Genomic DNA, 24,790 nt, shown 5'->3' with positions numbered 1-24,790 from the left:
ACCTTTGAATGGCCACACACCTGCGTCTAGAAGTCCAATGCGCTATCCATTGCGCCACAGAGCCCAGTATGTGTTAAAGTTTTGACAGTTGCTCTTCAGCATGAGGCTGAATGTCATGACCTAACAACTGCTTACATAATAGAAAGGCACCGCTGGGATTTGAACCCAGGACTTCCTGTTTACTAGACAGGCGCTATGACCAGCTAAGCCCAGCGCCGCGCCATGGGACTCGAACCCACAACCTTTGAATGGCCACACACCTGCGTCTAGAAGTCCAATGCGCTATCCATTGCGCCACAGAGCCCAGTATGTGTTAAAGTTTTGACAGTTGCTCTTCAGCAGGAGGCTAAATGTCATGACCTAACAACTGCTTACATAAAGGAAAGGCACCGCTGGGATTTGAACCCAGGACTTCCTGTTTACTAGACAGGCGCTATGACCAGCTAAGCCACGGCGCCGCGCCATGGCTTTTTACTGTGCATTGGTGTCATTAGTGAGGAGCGATGAATTTTGTTGTTTTCAAAGAAAAAATGACTCGGGTGGGACTCGAACCCACAACCTTTGAATGGCCACACACCTGCGTCTAGAAGTCCAATGCGCTATCCATTGCGCCACAAAGCCCAGTTTGTGTTAAAGTTTTGACAGTTGCTCTTCAGCATGAGGCTGAATGTCATGACCTAACAACTGCTTACATAAAGGAAAGGCACCGCTGGGATTTGAACCCAGGACTTCCTGTTTACTAGACAGGCGCTATGACCAGCTAAGCCACGGCGCCGCGCCATGGCTTTTTACTGTGCATTGGTGTCATTAGTGAGGAGCGATGAATTTTGTTGTTTTCAAAGAAAAAACGACTCTGGTGGTACTCGAACCCACAACCTTTGAATGGCCACACACCTGCGTCTAGAAGTCCAATGCGCTATCCATTGCTCCACAGAGCCCAGTATGTGTTAAAGTTTTGACAGTTGCTCTTCAGCATGAGGCTGAATGTCATGACCTAACAACTGCTTACATAATAGAAAGGCACCGCTGGAATTTGAACCCAGGACTTCCTGTTTACTAGACAGGCGCTATGACCAGCTAAGCCACGGCGCCACGCCATGGCTTTTTACTGTGGATTGGTGTCATTAGTGAGGAGCGATGAATTTTGTTGTTTTCAAAGCAAAAACGACTCTGGTGGGACTCAAACCCACAACCTTTGAATGGCCACACACCTGCGTCTAGAAGTCCAATGCGCTATCCATTGCGCCACAGAGCCCAGTATGTGTTAAAGTTTTGACAGTTGCTCTTCAGCATGAGGCTGAATGTCATGACCTAACAACTGCTTACATAATAGAAAGGCACCGCTGGGATTTGAACCCAGGACTTCCTGTTTACTAGACAGGCGCTATGACCAGCTAAGCCACGGCGCCACGCCATGGCTTTTTACTGTGGATTGGTGTCATTAGTGAGGAGCGATGAATTTTGTTGTTTTCAAAGAAAAATCGACTCTGGTGGGACTCGAACCCACAACCTTTGAATGGCCACACACCTGCGTCTAGAAGTCCAATGTGCTATCCATTGCGCCACAGAGCCCAGTATGTGTTAAAGTTTTGACAGTTGCTCTTCAGCATGAGGCTGAATGTCATGACCTAACAACTGCTTACATAATAGAAAGGCACCGCTGGGATTTGAACCCAGGACTTCCTGTTTACTAGACAGGCGCTATGACCAGCTAAGCCACGGAGCCTCGCCATGGCTTTTTACTGTGGATTGGTGTCATTAGTGAGGAGCGATGAATTTTGTTGTTTTCAAAGAAAAAATGACTCTGGTGGGACTCGAACCCACAACCTTTGAATGGCCACACACCTGCGTCTAGAAGTCCAATGCGCTATCCATTGCGCCACAGAGCCCAGTATGTGTTAAAGTTTTGACAGTTGCTCTTCAGCAGGAGGCTAAATGTCATGACCTAAAAACTGCTTACATAAAGGAAAGGCACCGCTGGGATTTGAACCCAGGACTTCCTGTTTACTAGACAGGCGCTATGACCAGCTAAGCCACGGCGCCGCGCCATGGCTTTTTACTGTGCATTGGTGTCATTAGTGAGGAGCGATGAATTTTGTTGTTTTCAAAGAAAAAACGACTCTGGTGGTACTCGAACCCACAACCTTTGAATGGCCACACACCTGCGTCTAGAAGTCCAATGCGCTATCCATTGCTCCACAGAGCCCAGTATGTGTTAAAGTTTTGACAGTTGCTCTTCAGCATGAGGCTGAATGTCATGACCTAACAACTGCTTACATAATAGAAAGGCACCGCTGGAATTTGAACCCAGGACTTCCTGTTTACTAGACAGGCGCTATGACCAGCTAAGCCACGGCGCCACGCCATGGCTTTTTACTGTGGATTGGTGTCATTAGTGAGGAGCAATGAATTTTGTTGTTTTCAAAGCAAAAACGACTCTGGTGGGACTCGAACCCACAACCTTTGAATGGCCACACACCTGCGTCTAGAAGTCCAATGCGCTATCCATTGCGCCACAGAGCCCAGTATGTGTTAAAGTTTTGACAGTTGCTCTTCAGCATGAGGCTGAATGTCATGACCTAACAACTGCTTACATAATAGAAAGGCACCGCTGGGATTTGAACCCAGGACTTCCTTCCTCGAACCCACAACCTTTGAATGGACACACACCTGCGTCTAGAAGTCCAATGCGCTATCCATTGCTCCACAGAGCCCAGTATGTGTTAAAGTTTTGACAGTTGCTCTTCAGCATGAGGCTGAATGTCATGACCTAACAACTGCTTACATAATAGAAAGGCACCGCTGGGATTTGAACCCAGGACTTCCTGTTTACTAGACAGGCGCTATGACCAGCTAAGCCACTGCGCCACGCCATGGCTTTTTACTGTGGATTGGTGTCATTAGTGAGGAGCGATGAATTTTGTTGTTTTCAAAGAAAAAACGACTTTGGTGGTACTCGAACCCACAACCTTTGAATGGCCACACACCTGCGTCTAGAAGTCCAATGCGCTATCCATTGCGCCACAGAGCCCAGTATGTGTTAAAGTTTTGACAGTTGCTCTTCAGCATGAGGCTGAATGTCATGACCTAACAACTGCTTACATAATAGAAAGGCACCGCTGGGATTTGAACCCAGGACTTCCTGTTTACTAGACAGGCGCTATGACCAGCTAAGCCACGGCGCCGCACCATGGGACTCGAACCCACAACCTTTGAATGGCCACACACCTGCGTCTAGAAGTCCAATGCGCTATCCATTGCGCCACAGAGCCCAGTATGTGTTAAAGTTTTGACAGTTGCTCTTCAGCAGGAGGCTAAATGTCATGACCTAACAACTGCTTACATAAAGGAAAGGCACCGCTGGGATTTGAACCCAGGACTTCCTGTTTACTAGACAGGCGCTATGACCAGCTAAGCCACGGCGCCACGCCATGGCTTTTTACTGTGCATTGGTGTCATTAGTGAGGAGCGATGAATTTTGTTGTTTTCAAAGAAAAAAATGACTCGGGTGGGACTCGAACCCACAACCTTTGAATGGCCACACACCTGCGTCTAGAAGTCCAATGCGCTATCCATTGCGCCACAAAGCCCAGTTTGTGTTAAAGTTTTGACAGTTGCTCTTCAGCATGAGGCTGAATGTCATGACCTAACAACTGCTTACATAAAGGAAAGGCACCGCTGGGATTTGAACCCAGGACTTCCTGTTTACTAGACAGGCGCTATGACCAGCTAAGCCACGGCGCCGCGCCATGGCTTTTTACTGTGCATTGGTGTCAATAGTGAGGAGCGATGAATTTTGTTGTTTTCAAAGAAAAAACAACTCTGGTGGTACTCGAACCCACAACCTTTGAATGGCCACACACCTGCGTCTAGAAGTCCAATGCGCTATCCATTGCGCCACAGAGCCCAGTATGTGTTAAAGTTTTGACAGTTGCTCTTCAGCAGGAGGCTAAATGTCATGACCTAACAACTGCTTACATAAAGGAAAGGCACCGCTGGGATTTGAACCCAGGACTTCCTGTTTACTAGACAGGCGCTATGACCAGCTAAGCCACGGCGCCGCGCCATGGCTTTTTACTGTGCATTGGTGTCATTAGTGAGGAGCGATGAATTTTGTTGTTTTCAAAGAAAAAACGACTCTGGTGGTACTCGAACCCACAACCTTTGAATGGCCACACACCTGCGTCTAGAAGTCCAATGCGCTATCCATTGCTCCACAGAGCCCAGTATGTGTTAAAGTTTTGACAGTTGCTCTTCAGCATGAGGCTGAATGTCATGACCTAACAACTGCTTACATAATAGAAAGGCACCGCTGGAATTTGAACCCAGGACTTCCTGTTTACTAGACAGGCGCTATGACCAGCTAAGCCACGGCGCCACGCCATGGCTTTTTACTGTGGATTGGTGTCATTAGTGAGGAGCGATGAATTTTGTTGTTTTCAAAGCAAAAACGACTCTGGTGGGACTCAAACCCACAACCTTTGAATGGCCACACACCTGCGTCTAGAAGTCCAATGCGCTATCCATTGCGCCACAGAGCCCAGTATGTGTTAAAGTTTTGACAGTTGCTCTTCAGCATGAGGCTGAATGTCATGACCTAACAACTGCTTACATAATAGAAAGGCACCGCTGGGATTTGAACCCAGGACTTCCTGTTTACTAGACAGGCGCTATGACCAGCTAAGCCACGGCGCCACGCCATGGCTTTTTACTGTGGATTGGTGTCATTAGTGAGGAGCGATGAATTTTGTTGTTTTCAAAGAAAAAACGACTCTGGTGGGACTCGAACCCACAACCTTTGAATGGCCACACACCTGCGTCTAGAAGTCCAATGTGCTATCCATTGCGCCACAGAGCCCAGTATGTGTTAAAGTTTTGACAGTTGCTCTTCAGCATGAGGCTGAATGTCATGACCTAACAACTGCTTACATAATAGAAAGGCACCGCTGGGATTTGAACCCAGGACTTCCTGTTTACTAGACAGGCGCTATGACCAGCTAAGCCACGGAGCCTCGCCATGGCTTTTTACTGTGGATTGGTGTCATTAGTGAGGAGCGATGAATTTTGTTGTTTTCAAAGAAAAAATGACTCTGGTGGGACTCGAACCCACAACCTTTGAATGGCCACACACCTGCGTCTAGAAGTCCAATGCGCTATCCATTGCGCCACAGAGCCCAGTATGTGTTAAAGTTTTGACAGTTGCTCTTCAGCAGGAGGCTAAATGTCATGACCTAAAAACTGCTTACATAAAGGAAAGGCACCGCTGGGATTTGAACCCAGGACTTCCTGTTTACTAGACAGGCGCTATGACCAGCTAAGCCACGGCGCCGCGCCATGGCTTTTTACTGTGCATTGGTGTCATTAGTGAGGAGCGATGAATTTTGTTGTTTTCAAAGAAAAAACGACTCTGGTGGTACTCGAACCCACAACCTTTGAATGGCCACACACCTGCGTCTAGAAGTCCAATGCGCTATCCATTGCTCCACAGAGCCCAGTATGTGTTAAAGTTTTGACAGTTGCTCTTCAGCATGAGGCTGAATGTCATGACCTAACAACTGCTTACATAATAGAAAGGCACCGCTGGAATTTGAACCCAGGACTTCCTGTTTACTAGACAGGCGCTATGACCAGCTAAGCCACGGCGCCACGCCATGGCTTTTTACTGTGGATTGGTGTCATTAGTGAGGAGCAATGAATTTTGTTGTTTTCAAAGCAAAAACGACTCTGGTGGGACTCGAACCCACAACCTTTGAATGGCCACACACCTGCGTCTAGAAGTCCAATGCGCTATCCATTGCGCCACAGAGCCCAGTATGTGTTAAAGTTTTGACAGTTGCTCTTCAGCATGAGGCTGAATGTCATGACCTAACAACTGCTTACATAATAGAAAGGCACCGCTGGGATTTGAACCCAGGACTTCCTTCCTCGAACCCACAACCTTTGAATAGACACACACCTGCGTCTAGAAGTCCAATGCGCTATCCATTGCTCCACAGAGCCCAGTATGTGTTAAAGTTTTGACAGTTGCTCTTCAGCATGAGGCTGAATGTCATGACCTAACAACTGCTTACATAATAGAAAGGCACCGCTGGAATTTGAACCCAGGACTTCCTGTTTACTAGACAGGCGCTATGACCAGCTAAGCCACGGCGCCACGCCATGGCTTTTTACTGTGGATTGGTGTCATTAGTGAGGAGCGATGAATTTTGTTGTTTTCAAAGCAAAAACGACTCTGGTGGGACTCAAACCCACAACCTTTGAATGGCCACACACCTGCGTCTAGAAGTCCAATGCGCTATCCATTGCGCCACAGAGCCCAGTATGTGTTAAAGTTTTGACAGTTGCTCTTCAGCATGAGGCTGAATGTCATGACCTAACAACTGCTTACATAATAGAAAGGCACCGCTGGGATTTGAACCCAGGACTTCCTGTTTACTAGACAGGCGCTATGACCAGCTAAGCCACGGCGCCACGCCATGGCTTTTTACTGTGGATTGGTGTCATTAGTGAGGAGCGATGAATTTTGTTGTTTTCAAAGAAAAAACGACTCTGGTGGGACTCGAACCCACAACCTTTGAATGGCCACACACCTGCGTCTAGAAGTCCAATGTGCTATCCATTGCGCCACAGAGCCCAGTATGTGTTAAAGTTTTGACAGTTGCTCTTCAGCATGAGGCTGAATGTCATGACCTAACAACTGCTTACATAATAGAAAGGCACCGCTGGGATTTGAACCCAGGACTTCCTGTTTACTAGACAGGCGCTATGACCAGCTAAGCCACGGAGCCTCGCCATGGCTTTTTACTGTGGATTGGTGTCATTAGTGAGGAGCGATGAATTTTGTTGTTTTCAAAGAAAAAATGACTCTGGTGGGACTCGAACCCACAACCTTTGAATGGCCACACACCTGCGTCTAGAAGTCCAATGCGCTATCCATTGCGCCACAGAGCCCAGTATGTGTTAAAGTTTTGACAGTTGCTCTTCAGCAGGAGGCTAAATGTCATGACCTAAAAACTGCTTACATAAAGGAAAGGCACCGCTGGGATTTGAACCCAGGACTTCCTGTTTACTAGACAGGCGCTATGACCAGCTAAGCCACGGCGCCGCGCCATGGCTTTTTACTGTGCATTGGTGTCATTAGTGAGGAGCGATGAATTTTGTTGTTTTCAAAGAAAAAACGACTCTGGTGGTACTCGAACCCACAACCTTTGAATGGCCACACACCTGCGTCTAGAAGTCCAATGCGCTATCCATTGCTCCACAGAGCCCAGTATGTGTTAAAGTTTTGACAGTTGCTCTTCAGCATGAGGCTGAATGTCATGACCTAACAACTGCTTACATAATAGAAAGGCACCGCTGGAATTTGAACCCAGGACTTCCTGTTTACTAGACAGGCGCTATGACCAGCTAAGCCACGGCGCCACGCCATGGCTTTTTACTGTGGATTGGTGTCATTAGTGAGGAGCAATGAATTTTGTTGTTTTCAAAGCAAAAACGACTCTGGTGGGACTCGAACCCACAACCTTTGAATGGCCACACACCTGCGTCTAGAAGTCCAATGCGCTATCCATTGCGCCACAGAGCCCAGTATGTGTTAAAGTTTTGACAGTTGCTCTTCAGCATGAGGCTGAATGTCATGACCTAACAACTGCTTACATAATAGAAAGGCACCGCTGGGATTTGAACCCAGGACTTCCTTCCTCGAACCCACAACCTTTGAATGGACACACACCTGCGTCTAGAAGTCCAATGCGCTATCCATTGCTCCACAGAGCCCAGTATGTGTTAAAGTTTTGACAGTTGCTCTTCAGCATGAGGCTGAATGTCATGACCTAACAACTGCTTACATAATAGAAAGGCACCGCTGGGATTTGAACCCAGGACTTCCTGTTTACTAGACAGGCGCTATGACCAGCTAAGCCACGGCGCCACGCCATGGCTTTTTACTGTGGATTGGTGTCATTAGTGAGGAGCGATGAATTTTGTTGTTTTCAAAGAAAAAACGACTTTGGTGGTACTCGAACCCACAACCTTTGAATGGCCACACACCTGCGTCTAGAAGTCCAATGCGCTATCCATTGCGCCACAGAGCCCAGTATGTGTTAAAGTTTTGACAGTTGCTCTTCAGCATGAGGCTGAATGTCATGACCTAACAACTGCTTACATAATAGAAAGGCACCGCTGGGATTTGAACCCAGGACTTCCTGTTTACTAGACAGGCGCTATGACCAGCTAAGCCACGGCGCCGCACCATGGGACTCGAACCCACAACCTTTGAATGGCCACACACCTGCGTCTAGAAGTCCAATGCGCTATCCATTGCGCCACAGAGCCCAGTATGTGTTAAAGTTTTGACAGTTGCTCTTCAGCAGGAGGCTAAATGTCATGACCTAACAACTGCTTACATAAAGGAAAGGCACCGCTGGGATTTGAACCCAGGACTTCCTGTTTACTAGACAGGCGCTATGACCAGCTAAGCCACGGCGCCACGCCATGGCTTTTTACTGTGCATTGGTGTCATTAGTGAGGAGCGATGAATTTTGTTGTTTTCAAAGAAAAAAATGACTCGGGTGGGACTCGAACCCACAACCTTTGAATGGCCACACACCTGCGTCTAGAAGTCCAATGCGCTATCCATTGCGCCACAAAGCCCAGTTTGTGTTAAAGTTTTGACAGTTGCTCTTCAGCATGAGGCTGAATGTCATGACCTAACAACTGCTTACATAAAGGAAAGGCACCGCTGGGATTTGAACCCAGGACTTCCTGTTTACTAGACAGGCGCTATGACCAGCTAAGCCACGGCGCCGCGCCATGGCTTTTTACTGTGCATTGGTGTCAATAGTGAGGAGCGATGAATTTTGTTGTTTTCAAAGAAAAAACAACTCTGGTGGTACTCGAACCCACAACCTTTGAATGGCCACACACCTGCGTCTAGAAGTCCAATGCGCTATCCATTGCGCCACAGAGCCCAGTATGTGTTAAAGTTTTGACAGTTGCTCTTCAGCAGGAGGCTAAATGTCATGACCTAACAACTGCTTACATAAAGGAAAGGCACCGCTGGGATTTGAACCCAGGACTTCCTGTTTACTAGACAGGCGCTATGACCAGCTAAGCCACGGCGCCGCGCCATGGCTTTTTACTGTGCATTGGTGTCATTAGTGAGGAGCGATGAATTTTGTTGTTTTCAAAGAAAAAACGACTCTGGTGGTACTCGAACCCACAACCTTTGAATGGCCACACACCTGCGTCTAGAAGTCCAATGCGCTATCCATTGCTCCACAGAGCCCAGTATGTGTTAAAGTTTTGACAGTTGCTCTTCAGCATGAGGCTGAATGTCATGACCTAACAACTGCTTACATAATAGAAAGGCACCGCTGGAATTTGAACCCAGGACTTCCTGTTTACTAGACAGGCGCTATGACCAGCTAAGCCACGGCGCCACGCCATGGCTTTTTACTGTGGATTGGTGTCATTAGTGAGGAGCGATGAATTTTGTTGTTTTCAAAGCAAAAACGACTCTGGTGGGACTCAAACCCACAACCTTTGAATGGCCACACACCTGCGTCTAGAAGTCCAATGCGCTATCCATTGCGCCACAGAGCCCAGTATGTGTTAAAGTTTTGACAGTTGCTCTTCAGCATGAGGCTGAATGTCATGACCTAACAACTGCTTACATAATAGAAAGGCACCGCTGGGATTTGAACCCAGGACTTCCTGTTTACTAGACAGGCGCTATGACCAGCTAAGCCACGGCGCCACGCCATGGCTTTTTACTGTGGATTGGTGTCATTAGTGAGGAGCGATGAATTTTGTTGTTTTCAAAGAAAAAACGACTCTGGTGGGACTCGAACCCACAACCTTTGAATGGCCACACACCTGCGTCTAGAAGTCCAATGTGCTATCCATTGCGCCACAGAGCCCAGTATGTGTTAAAGTTTTGACAGTTGCTCTTCAGCATGAGGCTGAATGTCATGACCTAACAACTGCTTACATAATAGAAAGGCACCGCTGGGATTTGAACCCAGGACTTCCTGTTTACTAGACAGGCGCTATGACCAGCTAAGCCACGGAGCCTCGCCATGGCTTTTTACTGTGGATTGGTGTCATTAGTGAGGAGCGATGAATTTTGTTGTTTTCAAAGAAAAAATGACTCTGGTGGGACTCGAACCCACAACCTTTGAATGGCCACACACCTGCGTCTAGAAGTCCAATGCGCTATCCATTGCGCCACAGAGCCCAGTATGTGTTAAAGTTTTGACAGTTGCTCTTCAGCAGGAGGCTAAATGTCATGACCTAAAAACTGCTTACATAAAGGAAAGGCACCGCTGGGATTTGAACCCAGGACTTCCTGTTTACTAGACAGGCGCTATGACCAGCTAAGCCACGGCGCCGCGCCATGGCTTTTTACTGTGCATTGGTGTCATTAGTGAGGAGCGATGAATTTTGTTGTTTTCAAAGAAAAAACGACTCTGGTGGTACTCGAACCCACAACCTTTGAATGGCCACACACCTGCGTCTAGAAGTCCAATGCGCTATCCATTGCTCCACAGAGCCCAGTATGTGTTAAAGTTTTGACAGTTGCTCTTCAGCATGAGGCTGAATGTCATGACCTAACAACTGCTTACATAATAGAAAGGCACCGCTGGAATTTGAACCCAGGACTTCCTGTTTACTAGACAGGCACTATGACCAGCTAAGCCACGGCGCCACGCCATGGCTTTTTACTGTGGATTGGTGTCATTAGTGAGGAGCAATGAATTTTGTTGTTTTCAAAGCAAAAACGACTCTGGTGGGACTCGAACCCACAACCTTTGAATGGCCACACACCTGCGTCTAGAAGTCCAATGCGCTATCCATTGCGCCACAGAGCCCAGTATGTGTTAAAGTTTTGACAGTTGCTCTTCAGCATGAGGCTGAATGTCATGACCTAACAACTGCTTACATAATAGAAAGGCACCGCTGGGATTTGAACCCAGGACTTCCTTCCTCGAACCCACAACCTTTGAATAGACACACACCTGCGTCTAGAAGTCCAATGCGCTATCCATTGCTCCACAGAGCCCAGTATGTGTTAAAGTTTTGACAGTTGCTCTTCAGCATGAGGCTGAATGTCATGACCTAACAACTGCTTACATAATAGAAAGGCACCGCTGGGATTTGAACCCAGGACTTCCTGTTTACTAGACAGGCGCTATGACCAGCTAAGCCACGGCGCCACGCCATGGCTTTTTACTGTGGATTGGTGTCATTAGTGAGGAGCGATGAATTTTGTTGTTTTCAAAGAAAAAACGACTTTGGTGGTACTCGAACCCACAACCTTTGAATGGCCACACACCTGCGTCTAGAAGTCCAATGCGCTATCCATTGCGCCACAGAGCCCAGTATGTGTTAAAGTTTTGACAGTTGCTCTTCAGCATGAGGCTGAATGTCATGACCTAACAACTGCTTACATAATAGAAAGGCACCGCTGGGATTTGAACCCAGGACTTCCTGTTTACTAGACAGGCGCTATGACCAGCTAAGCCACGGCGCCGCACCATGGGACTCGAACCCACAACCTTTGAATGGCCACACACCTGCGTCTAGAAGTCCAATGCGCTATCCATTGCGCCACAGAGCCCAGTATGTGTTAAAGTTTTGACAGTTGCTCTTCAGCAGGAGGCTAAATGTCATGACCTAACAACTGCTTACATAAAGGAAAGGCACCGCTGGGATTTGAACCCAGGACTTCCTGTTTACTAGACAGGCGCTATGACCAGCTAAGCCACGGCGCCACGCCATGGCTTTTTACTGTGCATTGGTGTCATTAGTGAGGAGCGATGAATTTTGTTGTTTTCAAAGAAAAAAATGACTCGGGTGGGACTCGAACCCACAACCTTTGAATGGCCACACACCTGCGTCTAGAAGTCCAATGCGCTATCCATTGCGCCACAAAGCCCAGTTTGTGTTAAAGTTTTGACAGTTGCTCTTCAGCATGAGGCTGAATGTCATGACCTAACAACTGCTTACATAAAGGAAAGGCACCGCTGGGATTTGAACCCAGGACTTCCTGTTTACTAGACAGGCGCTATGACCAGCTAAGCCACGGCGCCGCGCCATGGCTTTTTACTGTGCATTGGTGTCAATAGTGAGGAGCGATGAATTTTGTTGTTTTCAAAGAAAAAACAACTCTGGTGGTACTCGAACCCACAACCTTTGAATGGCCACACACCTGCGTCTAGAAGTCCAATGCGCTATCCATTGCGCCACAGAGCCCAGTATGTGTTAAAGTTTTGACAGTTGCTCTTCAGCAGGAGGCTAAATGTCATGACCTAACAACTGCTTACATAAAGGAAAGGCACCGCTGGGATTTGAACCCAGGACTTCCTGTTTACTAGACAGGCGCTATGACCAGCTAAGCCACGGCGCCGCGCCATGGCTTTTTACTGTGCATTGGTGTCATTAGTGAGGAGCGATGAATTTTGTTGTTTTCAAAGAAAAAACGACTCTGGTGGTACTCGAACCCACAACCTTTGAATGGCCACACACCTGCGTCTAGAAGTCCAATGCGCTATCCATTGCGCCACAGAGCCCAGTATGTGTTAAAGTTTTGACAGTTGCTCTTCAGCATGAGGCTGAATGTCATGACCTAACAACTGCTTACATAATAGAAAGGCACCGCTGGGATTTGAACCCAGGACTTCCTGTTTACTAGACAGGCGCTATGACCAGCTAAGCCCAGCGCCGCGCCATGGGACTCGAACCCACAACCTTTGAATGGCCACACACCTGCGTCTAGAAGTCCAATGCGCTATCCATTGCGCCACAGAGCCCAGTATGTGTTAAAGTTTTGACAGTTGCTCTTCAGCAGGAGGCTAAATGTCATGACCTAACAACTGCTTACATAAAGGAAAGGCACCGCTGGGATTTGAACCCAGGACTTCCTGTTTACTAGACAGGTGCTATGACCAGCTAAGCCACGGCGCCGCGCCATGGCTTTTTACTGTGCATTGGTGTCATTAGTGAGGAGCGATGAATTTTGTTGTTTTCAAAGAAAAAATGACTCGGGTGGGACTCGAACCCACAACCTTTGAATGGCCACACACCTGCGTCTAGAAGTCCAATGCGCTATCCATTGCGCCACAAAGCCCAGTTTGTGTTAAAGTTTTGACAGTTGCTCTTCAGCATGAGGCTGAATGTCATGACCTAACAACTGCTTACATAAAGGAAAGGCACCGCTGGGATTTGAACCCAGGACTTCCTGTTTACTAGACAGGCGCTATGACCAGCTAAGCCACGGCGCCGCGCCATGGCTTTTTACTGTGCATTGGTGTCATTAGTGAGGAGCGATGAATTTTGTTGTTTTCAAAGAAAAAACGACTCTGGTGGTACTCGAACCCACAACCTTTGAATGGCCACACACCTGCGTCTAGAAGTCCAATGCGCTATCCATTGCTCCACAGAGCCCAGTATGTGTTAAAGTTTTGACAGTTGCTCTTCAGCATGAGGCTGAATGTCATGACCTAACAACTGCTTACATAATAGAAAGGCACCGCTGGAATTTGAACCCAGGACTTCCTGTTTACTAGACAGGCGCTATGACCAGCTAAGCCACGGCGCCACGCCATGGCTTTTTACTGTGGATTGGTGTCATTAGTGAGGAGCGATGAATTTTGTTGTTTTCAAAGCAAAAACGACTCTGGTGGGACTCAAACCCACAACCTTTGAATGGCCACACACCTGCGTCTAGAAGTCCAATGCGCTATCCATTGCGCCACAGAGCCCAGTATGTGTTAAAGTTTTGACAGTTGCTCTTCAGCATGAGGCTGAATGTCATGACCTAACAACTGCTTACATAATAGAAAGGCACCGCTGGGATTTGAACCCAGGACTTCCTGTTTACTAGACAGGCGCTATGACCAGCTAAGCCACGGCGCCACGCCATGGCTTTTTACTGTGGATTGGTGTCATTAGTGAGGAGCGATGAATTTTGTTGTTTTCAAAGAAAAAACGACTCTGGTGGGACTCGAACCCACAACCTTTGAATGGCCACACACCTGCGTCTAGAAGTCCAATGCGCTATCCATTGCACCACAGAGCCCAGTATGTGTTAAAGTTTTGACAGTTGCTCTTCAGCATGAGGCTGAATGTCATGACCTAACAACTGCTTACATAATAGAAAGGCACCGCTGGGATTTGAACCCAGGACTTCCTGTTTACTAGACAGGCGCTATGACCAGCTAAGCCACGGCACCACGACATGGCTTTTTACTGTGGATTGGTGTCATTAGTGAGGAGCGATGAATTTTGTTGTTTTCAAAGAAAAAACGACTCTGGTGGTACTCGAACCCACAACCTTTGAATGGCCACACACCTGCGTCTAGAAGTCCAATGCGCTATCCATTGCGCCACAGAGCCCAGTATGTGTTAAAGTTTTGACAGTTGCTCTTCAGCATGAGGCTGAATGTCATGACCTAACAACTGCTTACATAATAGAAAGGCACCGCTGGGATTTGAACCCAGGACTTCCTGTTTACTAGACAGGCGCTATGACCAGCTAAGCCACGGCGCCACGCCATGGCTTTTTACTGTGGATTGGTGTCATTAGTGAGGAGCGATGAATTTTGTTGTTTTCAAAGAAAAAACGACTCTGGTGGTACTCGAACCCACAACCTTTGAATGGCCACACACCTGCGTCTAGAAGTCCAATGCGCTATCCATTGCGCCACAGAGCCCAGTATGTGTTAAAGTTTTGACAGTTGCTCTTCAGCATGAGGCTGAATGTCATGACCTAACAACTGCTTACATAATAGAAAGGCACCGCTGGGATTTGAACCCAGGACTTCCTGTTTACTAGACAGGCGCTATGACCAGCTAAGCCCAGCGCCGCGCCATGGGACTCGAACCCACAACCTTTGAATGGCCACACACCTGCGTCTAGAAGTCCAATGCGCTATCCATTGCGCCACAGAGCCCAGTATGTGTTAAAGTTTTGACAGTTGCTCTTCAGCAGGAGGCTAAATGTCATGACCTAACAACTGCTTACATAAAGGAAAGGCACCGCTGGGATTTGAACCCAGGACTTCCTGTTTACTAGACAGGCGCTATGACCAGCTAAGCCACGGCGCCGCGCCATGGCTTTTTACTGTGCATTGGTGTCATTAGTGAGGAGCGATGAATTTTGTTGTTTTCAAAGAAAAAATGACTCGGGTGGGACTCGAACCCACAACCTTTGAATGGCCACACACCTGCGTCTAGAAGTCCAATGCGCTATCCATTGCGCCACAGAGCCCAGTATGTGTTAAAGTTTTGACAGTTGCTCTTCAGCAGGAGGCTAAATGTCATGACCTAAAAACTGCTTACATAAAGGAAAGGCACCGCTGGGATTTGAACCCAGGACTTCCTGTTTACTAGACAGGCGCTATGACCAGCTAAGCCACGGCGCCGCGCCATGGCTTTTTACTGTGCATTGGTGTCATTAGTGAGGAGCGATGAATTTTGTTGTTTTCAAAGAAAAAACGACTCTGGTGGTACTCGAACCCACAACCTTTGAATGGCCACACACCTGCGTCTAGAAGTCCAATGCGCTATCCATTGCTCCACAGAGCCCAGTATGTGTTAAAGTTTTGACAGTTGCTCTTCAGCATGAGGCTGAATGTCATGACCTAACAACTGCTTACATAATAGAAAGGCACCGCTGGAATTTGAACCCAGGACTTCCTGTTTACTAGACAGGCGCTATGACCAGCTAAGCCACGGCGCCACGCCATGGCTTTTTACTGTGGATTGGTGTCATTAGTGAGGAGCAATGAATTTTGTTGTTTTCAAAGCAAAAACGACTCTGGTGGGACTCGAACCCACAACCTTTGAATGGCCACACACCTGCGTCTAGAAGTCCAATGCGCTATCCATTGCGCCACAGAGCCCAGTATGTGTTAAAGTTTTGACAGTTGCTCTTCAGCATGAGGCTGAATGTCATGACCTAACAACTGCTTACATAATAGAAAGGCACCGCTGGGATTTGAACCCAGGACTTCCTTCCTCGAACCCACAACCTTTGAATGGACACACACCTGCGTCTAGAAGTCCAATGCGCTATCCATTGCTCCACAGAGCCCAGTATGTGTTAAAGTTTTGACAGTTGCTCTTCAGCATGAGGCTGAATGTCATGACCTAACAACTGCTTACATAATAGAAAGGCACCGCTGGGATTTGAACCCAGGACTTCCTGTTTACTAGACAGGCGCTATGACCAGCTAAGCCACGGCGCCACGCCATGGCTTTTTACTGTGGATTGGTGTCATTAGTGAGGAGCGATGAATTTTGTTGTTTTCAAAGAAAAAACGACTTTGGTGGTACTCGAACCCACAACCTTTGAATGGCCACACACCTGCGTCTAGAAGTCCAATGCGCTATCCATTGCGCCACAGAGCCCAGTATGTGTTAAAGTTTTGACAGTTGCTCTTCAGCATGAGGCTGAATGTCATGACCTAACAACTGCTTACATAATAGAAAGGCACCGCTGGGATTTGAACCCAGGACTTCCTGTTTACTAGACAGGCGCTATGACCAGCTAAGCCACGGCGCCGCACCATGGGACTCGAACCCACAACCTTTGAATGGCCACACACCTGCGTCTAGAAGTCCAATGCGCTATCCATTGCGCCACAGAGCCCAGTATGTGTTAAAGTTTTGACAGTTGCTCTTCAGCAGGAGGCTAAATGTCATGACCTAACAACTGCTTACATAAAGGAAAGGCACCGCTGGGATTTGAACCCAGGACTTCCTGTTTACTAGACAGGCGCTATGACCAGCTAAGCCACGGCGCCACGCCATGGCTTTTTACTGTGCATTGGTGTCATTAGTGAGGAGCGATGAATTTTGTTGTTTTCAAAGAAAAAAATGACTCGGGTGGGACTCGAACCCACAACCTTTGAATGGCCACACACCTGCGTCTAGAAGTCCAATGCGCTATCCATTGCGCCACAAAGCCCAGTTTGTGTTAAAGTTTTGACAGTTGCTCTTCAGCATGAGGCTGAATGTCATGACCTAACAACTGCTTACATAAAGGAAAGGCACCGCTGGGATTTGAACCCAGGACTTCCTGTTTACTAGACAGGCGCTATGACCAGCTAAGCCACGGCGCCGCGCCATGGCTTTTTACTGTGCATTGGTGTCAATAGTGAGGAGCGATGAATTTTGTTGTTTTCAAAGAAAAAACAACTCTGGTGGTACTCGAACCCACAACCTTTGAATGGCCACACACCTGCGTCTAGAAGTCCAATGCGCTATCCATTGCGCCACAGAGCCCAGTATGTGTTAAAGTTTTGACAGTTGCTCTTCAGCAGGAGGCTAAATGTCATGACCTAACAACTGCTTACATAAAGGAAAGGCACCGCTGGGATTTGAACCCAGGACTTCCTGTTTACTAGACAGGCGCTATGACCAGCTAAGCCACGGCGCCGCGCCATGGCTTTTTACTGTGCATTGGTGTCATTAGTGAGGAGCGATGAATTTTGTTGTTTTCAAAGAAAAAACGACTCTGGTGGTACTCGAACCCACAACCTTTGAATGGCCACACACCTGCGTCTAGAAGTCCAATGCGCTATCCATTGCGCCACAGAGCCCAGTATGTGTTAAAGTTTTGACAGTTGCTCTTCAGCATGAGGCTGAATGTCATGACCTAACAACTGCTTACATAATAGAAAGGCACCGCTGGGATTTGAACCCAGGACTTCCTGTTTACTAGACAGGCGCTATGACCAGCTAAGCCCAGCGCCGCGCCATGGGACTCGAACCCACAACCTTTGAATGGCCACACACCTGCGTCTAGAAGTCCAATGCGCTATCCATTGCGCCACAGAGCCCAGTATGTGTTAAAGTTTTGACAGTTGCTCTTCAGCAGGAGGCTAAATGTCATGACCTAACAACTGCTTACATAAAGGAAAGGCACCGCTGGGATTTGAACCCAGGACTTCCTGTTTACTAGACAGGTGCTATGACCAGCTAAGCCACGGCGCCGCGCCATGGCTTTTTACTGTGCATTGGTGTCATTAGTGAGGAGCGATGAATTTTGTTGTTTTCAAAGAAAAAATGACTCGGGTGGGACTCGAACCCACAACCTTTGAATGGCCACACACCTGCGTCTAGAAGTCCAATGCGCTATCCATTGCGCCACAAAGCCCAGTTTGTGTTAAAGTTTTGACAGTTGCTCTTCAGCATGAGGCTGAATGTCATGACCTAACAACTGCTTACATAAAGGAAAGGCACCGCTGGGATTTGAACCCAGGACTTCCTGTTTACTAGACAGGCGCTATGACCAGCTAAGCCACGGCGCCGCGCCATGGCTTTTTACTGTGCATTGGTGTCATTAGTGAGGAGCGATGAATTTTGTTGTTTTCAAAGAAAAAACGACTCTGGTGGTACTCGAACCCACAACCTTTGAATGGCCACACACCTGCGTCTAGAAGTCCAATGCGCTATCCATTGCTCCACAGAGCCCAGTATGTGTTAAAGTTTTGACAGTTGCTCTTCAGCATGAGGCTGAATGTCATGACCTAACAACTGCTTACATAATAGAAAGGCACCGCTGGAATTTGAACCCAGGACTTCCTGTTTACTAGACAGGCGCTATGACCAGCTAAGCCACGGCGCCACACCATGGCTTTTTACTGTGGATTGGTGTCATTAGTGAGGAGCGATGAATTTTGTTGTTTTCAAAGCAAAAACGACTCTGGTGGGACTCAAACCCACAACCTTTGAATGGCCACACACCTGCGTCTAGAAGTCCAATGCGCTATCCATTGCGCCACAGAGCCCAGTATGTGTTAAAGTTTTGACAGTTGCTCTTCAGCATGAGGCTGAATGTCATGACCTAACAACTGCTTACATAATAGAAAGGCACCGCTGGGATTTGAACCCAGGACTTCCTGTTTACTAGACAGGCGCTATGACCAGCTAAGCCACAGCGCCACGCCATGGCTTTTTACTGTGGATTGGTGTCATTAGTGAGGAGCGATGAATTTTGTTGTTTTCAAAGAAAAAACGACTCTGGTGGGACTCGAACCCACAACCTTTGAATGGCCACACACCTGCGTCTAGAAGTCCAATGCGCTATCCATTGCACCACAGAGCCCAGTATGTGTTAAAGTTTTGACAGTTGCTCTTCAGCATGAGGCTGAATGTCATGACCTAACAACTGCTTACATAATAGAAAGGCACCGCTGGGATTTGAACCCAGGACTTCCTGTTTACTAGACAGGCGCTATGACCAGCTAAGCCACGGCGCCACGACATGGCTTTTTACTGTGGATTGGTGTCATTAGTGAGGAGCGATGAATTTTGTTGTTTTCAAAGAAAAAACGACTCTGGGGGGACTCGAACCCACAACCTTTGAATGGCCACACACCTGCGTCTAGAAGTCCAATGCGCTATCCATTGCGCCACAGAGCCCAGTATGTGTTAAAGTTTTGACAGTTGCTCTTCAGCATGAGGCTGAATGTCATGACCTAACAACTGCTTACATAATAGAAAGGCACCGCTGGGATTTGAACCCAGGACTTCCTGTTTACTAGACAGGCGCTATGACCAGCTAAGCCACGGCGCCACGCCATGGCTGTTTACTGTGGATTGGTGTCATTAGTGAGGAGCGATGAATTTTGTTGTTTTCAAAGAAAAAACGACTCTGGTGGGACTCGAACCCACAACCTTTGAATGGCCACACACCTGCGTCTAGAAGTCCAATGCGCTATCCATTGCGCCACAGAGCCCAGTATGTGTTAAAGTTTTGACAGTTGCTCTTCAGCATGAGGCTGAATGTCATGACCTAACAACTGCTTACATAAAGGAAAGGCACCGCTGGGATTTGAACCCAGGACTTCCTGTTTACTAGACAGGCGCTATGACCAGCTAAGCCACGGCGCCGCGCCATGGCTTTTTACTGTGCATTGGTGTCATTAGTGAGGAGCGATGAATTTTGTTGTTTTCAAAGAAAAAACGACTCTGGTGGTACTCGAACCCACAACCTTTGAATGGCCACACACCTGCGTCTAGAAGTCCAATGCGCTATCCATTGCTCCACAGAGCCCAGTATGTGTTAAGGTTTTGACAGTTGCTCTTCAGCATGAGGCTGAATGTCATGACCTAACAACTGCTTACATAATAGAAAGGCACCGCTGGGATTTGAACCCAGGACTTCCTTCCTCGAACCAACAACCTTTGAATGGACACACACCTGCGTCTAGAAGTCCAATGCGCTATCCATTGCTCCACAGAGCCCAGTATGTGTTAAAGTTTTGACAGTTGCTCTTCAGCATGAGGCTGAATGTCATGACCTAACAACTGCTTACATAATAGAAAGGCACCGCTGGGATTTGAACCCAGGACTTCCTGTTTACTAGACAGGCGCTATGACCAGCTAAGCCACGGCGCCACGCCATGGCTTTTTACTGTGGATTGGTGTCATTAGTGAGGAGCGATGAATTTTGTTGTTTTCAAAGAAAAAACGACTCTGGTGGTACTCGAACCCACAACCTTTGAATGGCCACACACCTGCGTCTAGAAGTCCAATGCGCTATCCATTGCGCCACAGAGCCCAGTATGTGTTAAAGTTTTGACAGTTGCTCTTCAGCATGAGGCTGAATGTCATGACCTAACAACTGCTTACATAATAGAAAGGCACCGCTGGGATTTGAACCCAGGACTTCCTGTTTACTAGACAGGCGCTATGACCAGCTAAGCCACGGCGCCGCGCCATGGGACTCGAACCCACAACCTTTGAATGGCCACACACCTGCGTCTAGAAGTCCAATGCGCTATCCATTGCGCCACAGAGCCCAGTATGTGTTAAAGTTTTGACAGTTGCTCTTCAGCAGGAGGCTAAATGTCATGACCTAAAAACTGCTTACATAAAGGAAAGGCACCGCTGGGATTTGAACCCAGGACTTCCTGTTTACTAGACAGGCGCTATGACCAGCTAAGCCACGGCGCCGCGCCATGGCTTTTTACTGTGCATTGGTGTCATTAGTGAGGAGCGATGAATTTTGTTGTTTTCAAAGAAAAAACGACTCTGGTGGTACTCGAACCCACAACCTTTGAATGGCCACACACCTGCGTCTAGAAGTCCAATGCGCTATCCATTGCTCCACAGAGCCCAGTATGTGTTAAGGTTTTGACAGTTGCTCTTCAGCATGAGGCTGAATGTCATGACCTAACAACTGCTTACATAATAGAAAGGCACCGCTGGGATTTGAACCCAGGACTTCCTTCCTCGAACCAACAACCTTTGAATGGACACACACCTGCGTCTAGAAGTCCAATGCGCTATCCATTGCTCCACAGAGCCCAGTATGTGTTAAAGTTTTGACAGTTGCTCTTCAGCATGAGGCTGAATGTCATGACCTAACAACTGCTTACATAATAGAAAGGCACCGCTGGGATTTGAACCCAGGACTTCCTGTTTACTAGACAGGCGCTATGACCAGCTAAGCCACGGCGCCACGCCATGGCTTTTTACTGTGGATTGGTGTCATTAGTGAGGAGCGATGAATTTTGTTGTTTTCAAAGAAAAAACGACTCTGGTGGTACTCGAACCCACAACCTTTGAATGGCCACACACCTGCGTCTAGAAGTCCAATGCGCTATCCATTGCGCCACAGAGCCCAGTATGTGTTAAAGTTTTGACAGTTGCTCTTCAGCATGAGGCTGAATGTCATGACCTAACAACTGCTTACATAATAGAAAGGCACCGCTGGGATTTGAACCCAGGACTTCCTGTTTACTAGACAGGCGCTATGACCAGCTAAGCCACGGCGCCGCGCCATGGGACTCGAACCCACAACCTTTGAATGGCCACACACCTGCGTCTAGAAGTCCAATGCGCTATCCATTGCGCCACAGAGCCCAGTATGTGTTAAAGTTTTGACAGTTGCTCTTCAGCAGGAGGCTAAATGTCATGACCTAACAACTGCTTACATAAAGGAAAGGCACCGCTGGGATTTGAACCCAGGACTTCCTGTTTACTAGACAGGCGCTATGACCAGCTAAGCCACGGCGCCACGCCATGGCTTTTTACTGTGCATTGGTGTCATTAGTGAGGAGCGATGAATTTTGTTGTTTTCAAAGAAAAAATGACTCGGGTGGGACTCGAACCCACAACCTTTGAATGGCCACACACCTGCGTCTAGAAGTCCAATGCGCTATCCATTGCGCCACAAAGCCCAGTTTGTGTTAAAGTTTTGACAGTTGCTCTTCAGCATGAGGCTGAATGTCATGACCTAACAACTGCTTACATAAAGGAAAGGCACCGCTGGGATTTGAACCCAGGACTTCCTGTTTACTAGACAGGCGCTATGACCAGCTAAGCCACGGCGCCGCACCATGGCTTTTTACTGTGCATTGGTGTCAATAGTGAGGAGCGATGAATTTTGTTGTTTTCAAAGAAAAAACAACTCTGGTGGTACTCGAACCCACAACCTTTGAATGGCCACACACCTGCGTCTAGAAGTGCAATGCGCTATCCATTGCGCCACAGAGCCCAGTATGTGTTAAAGTTTTGACAGTTGCTCTTCAGCAGGAGGCTAAATGTCATGACCTAACAACTGCTTACATAAAGGAAAGGCACCGCTGGGATTTGAACCCAGGACTTCCTGTTTACTAGACAGGCGCTATGACCAGCTAAGCCACGGCGCCACGCCATGGCTTTTTACTGTGCATTGGTGTCATTAGTGAGGAGCGATGAATTTTGTTGTTTTCAAAGAAAAAATGACTCGGGTGGGACTCGAACCCACAACCTTTGAATGGCCACACACCTGCGTCTAGAAGTCCAATGCACTATCCATTGCGCCACAAAGCCGAGTTTGTGTTAAAGTTTTGACAGTTGCTCTTCAGCATGAGGCTGAATGTCATGACCTAACAACTGCTTACATAAAGGAAAGGCACCGCTGGGATTTGAACCCAGGACTTCCTGTTTACTAGACAGGCGCTATGACCAGCTAAGCCACGGCGCCGCGCCATGGCTTTTTACTGTGCATTGGTGTCAATAGTGAGGAGCGATGAATTTTGTTGTTTTCAAAGAAAAAACGACTCTGGTGGTACTCGAACCCACAACCTTTGAACGGCCACACACCTGCGTCTAGAAGTCCAATGCGCTATCCATTGCGCCACAGAGCCCAGTATGTGTTAAAGTTTTGACAGTTGCTCTTCAGCAGGAGGCTAAATGTCATGACCTAACAACTGCTTACATAAAGGAAAGGCACCGCTGGGATTTGAAACCAGGACTTCCTGTTTACTAGACAGGCGCTATGACCAGCTAAGCCACGGCGCCGCGCCATGGCTTTTTACTGTGCATTGGTGTCATTAGTGAGGAGCGATGAATTTTGTTGTTTTCAAAGAAAAAATGACTCGGGTGGGACTCGAACCCACAACCTTTGAACGGCCACACACCTGCGTCTAGAAGTCCAATGCGCTATCCATTGCGCCACAGAGCCCAGTATGTGTTAAAGTTTTGACAGTTGCTCTTCAGCAGGAGGCTAAATGTCATGACCTAACAACTGCTTACATAAAGGAAAGGCACCGCTGGGATTTGAAACCAGGACTTCCTGTTTACTAGACAGGCGCTATGACCAGCTAAGCCACGGCGCCGCGCCATGGCTTTTTACTGTGCATTGGTGTCATTAGTGAGGAGCGATGAATTTTGTTGTTTTCAAAGAAAAAATGACTCGGGTGGGACTCGAACCCACAACCTTTGAATGGCCACACACCTGCGTCTAGAAGTCCAATGCGCTATCCATTGCGCCACAAAGCCCAGTTTGTGTTAAAGTTTTGACAGTTGCTCTTCAGCATGAGGCTGAATGTCATGACCTAACAACTGCTTACATAAAGGAAAGGCACCGCTGGGATTTGAACCCAGGACTTCCTGTTTACTAGACAGGCGCTATGACCAGCTAAGCCACGGCGCCGCGCCATGGCTTTTTACTGTGCATTGGTGTCATTAGTGAGGAGCGATGAATTTTGTTGTTTTCAAAGAAAAAATGACTCTGGTGGTACTCGAACCCACAACCTTTGAATGGCCACACACCTGCGTCTAGAAGTCCAATGCGCTATCCATTGCTCCACAGAGCCCAGTATGTGTTAAAGTTTTGACAGTTGCTCTTCAGCATGAGGCTGAATGTCATGACCTAACAACTGCTTACATAATAGAAAGGCACCGCTGGAATTTGAACCCAGGACTTCCTGTTTACTAGACAGGCGCTATGACCAGCTAAGCCACGGCGCCACGCCATGGCTTTTTACTGTGGATTGGTGTCATTAGTGAGGAGCGATGAATTTTGTTGTTTTCAAAGCAAAAACGACTCTGGTGGGACTCGAACCCACAACCTTTGAATGGCCACACACCGTCGTCTAGAAGTCCAATGCGCTATCCATTGCGCCACAGAGCCCAGTATGTGTTAAAGTTTTGACAGTTGCTCTTCAGCATGAGGCTGAATGTCATGACCTAACAACTGCTTACATAATAGAAAGGCACCGCTGGGATTTGAACCCAGGACTTCCTGTTTACTAGACAGGCGCTATGACCAGCTAAGCCACGGCGCCACGCCATGGCTTTTTACTGTGGATTGGTGTCATTAGTGAGTAGCGATGAATTTTGTTGTTTTCAAAGAAAAAACTACTCTGGTGGGACTCGAACCCACAACCTTTGAATGGCCACACACCTGCGTCTAGAAGTCCAATGCGCTATCCATTGCGCCACAGAGCCCAGTATGTGTTAAAGTTTTGACAGTTGCTCTTCAGCATGAGGCTGAATGTCATGACC

At 47.7% G+C, this 24,790-nt stretch overlaps 11 non-coding genes across 11 annotated transcripts; all 11 read right to left on the bottom strand.

The window, feature by feature from the left end:
• Positions 1-1,799: 1,799 nt before the first annotated feature.
• On the bottom strand, positions 1,800-1,889 carry trnar-ucu (transfer RNA arginine (anticodon UCU)). The gene is given in 2 exon segments: positions 1,800-1,835; positions 1,853-1,889. It is a non-coding gene; the product is annotated as a tRNA-Arg (tRNA).
• Positions 1,890-2,433: 544 nt separating this feature from the next.
• trnar-ucu (transfer RNA arginine (anticodon UCU)) lies at positions 2,434-2,523 on the bottom strand. The gene is given in 2 exon segments: positions 2,434-2,469; positions 2,487-2,523. It is a non-coding gene; the product is annotated as a tRNA-Arg (tRNA).
• Positions 2,524-5,085: 2,562 nt separating this feature from the next.
• Positions 5,086-5,175, bottom strand: trnar-ucu (transfer RNA arginine (anticodon UCU)). Its single transcript is given in 2 exon segments — positions 5,086-5,121; positions 5,139-5,175. It is a non-coding gene; the product is annotated as a tRNA-Arg (tRNA).
• A 544-nt stretch (positions 5,176-5,719) lies between these two features.
• On the bottom strand, positions 5,720-5,809 carry trnar-ucu (transfer RNA arginine (anticodon UCU)). Its single transcript is given in 2 exon segments — positions 5,720-5,755; positions 5,773-5,809. It is a non-coding gene; the product is annotated as a tRNA-Arg (tRNA).
• Positions 5,810-6,861: 1,052 nt separating this feature from the next.
• trnar-ucu (transfer RNA arginine (anticodon UCU)) lies at positions 6,862-6,951 on the bottom strand. The gene is given in 2 exon segments: positions 6,862-6,897; positions 6,915-6,951. It is a non-coding gene; the product is annotated as a tRNA-Arg (tRNA).
• A 544-nt stretch (positions 6,952-7,495) lies between these two features.
• Positions 7,496-7,585, bottom strand: trnar-ucu (transfer RNA arginine (anticodon UCU)). The gene is given in 2 exon segments: positions 7,496-7,531; positions 7,549-7,585. It is a non-coding gene; the product is annotated as a tRNA-Arg (tRNA).
• A 2,562-nt stretch (positions 7,586-10,147) lies between these two features.
• On the bottom strand, positions 10,148-10,237 carry trnar-ucu (transfer RNA arginine (anticodon UCU)). The gene is given in 2 exon segments: positions 10,148-10,183; positions 10,201-10,237. It is a non-coding gene; the product is annotated as a tRNA-Arg (tRNA).
• Positions 10,238-10,781: 544 nt separating this feature from the next.
• Positions 10,782-10,871, bottom strand: trnar-ucu (transfer RNA arginine (anticodon UCU)). The gene is given in 2 exon segments: positions 10,782-10,817; positions 10,835-10,871. It is a non-coding gene; the product is annotated as a tRNA-Arg (tRNA).
• A 4,944-nt stretch (positions 10,872-15,815) lies between these two features.
• trnar-ucu (transfer RNA arginine (anticodon UCU)) lies at positions 15,816-15,905 on the bottom strand. Its single transcript is given in 2 exon segments — positions 15,816-15,851; positions 15,869-15,905. It is a non-coding gene; the product is annotated as a tRNA-Arg (tRNA).
• Positions 15,906-19,658: 3,753 nt separating this feature from the next.
• On the bottom strand, positions 19,659-19,748 carry trnar-ucu (transfer RNA arginine (anticodon UCU)). The gene is given in 2 exon segments: positions 19,659-19,694; positions 19,712-19,748. It is a non-coding gene; the product is annotated as a tRNA-Arg (tRNA).
• Positions 19,749-24,326: 4,578 nt separating this feature from the next.
• trnar-ucu (transfer RNA arginine (anticodon UCU)) lies at positions 24,327-24,416 on the bottom strand. Its single transcript is given in 2 exon segments — positions 24,327-24,362; positions 24,380-24,416. It is a non-coding gene; the product is annotated as a tRNA-Arg (tRNA).
• Positions 24,417-24,790: the final 374 nt, after the last annotated feature.

The sequence above is a fragment of the Brachyhypopomus gauderio genome, unplaced genomic scaffold (assembly GCF_052324685.1).
Source record: "Brachyhypopomus gauderio isolate BG-103 unplaced genomic scaffold, BGAUD_0.2 sc98, whole genome shotgun sequence".
Taxonomy (NCBI): Eukaryota; Metazoa; Chordata; class Actinopteri; order Gymnotiformes; family Hypopomidae; genus Brachyhypopomus; species Brachyhypopomus gauderio.
Note: the sequence above shows the minus strand (reverse complement) of the source record. Positions and strands in the feature narration are given on the sequence as shown.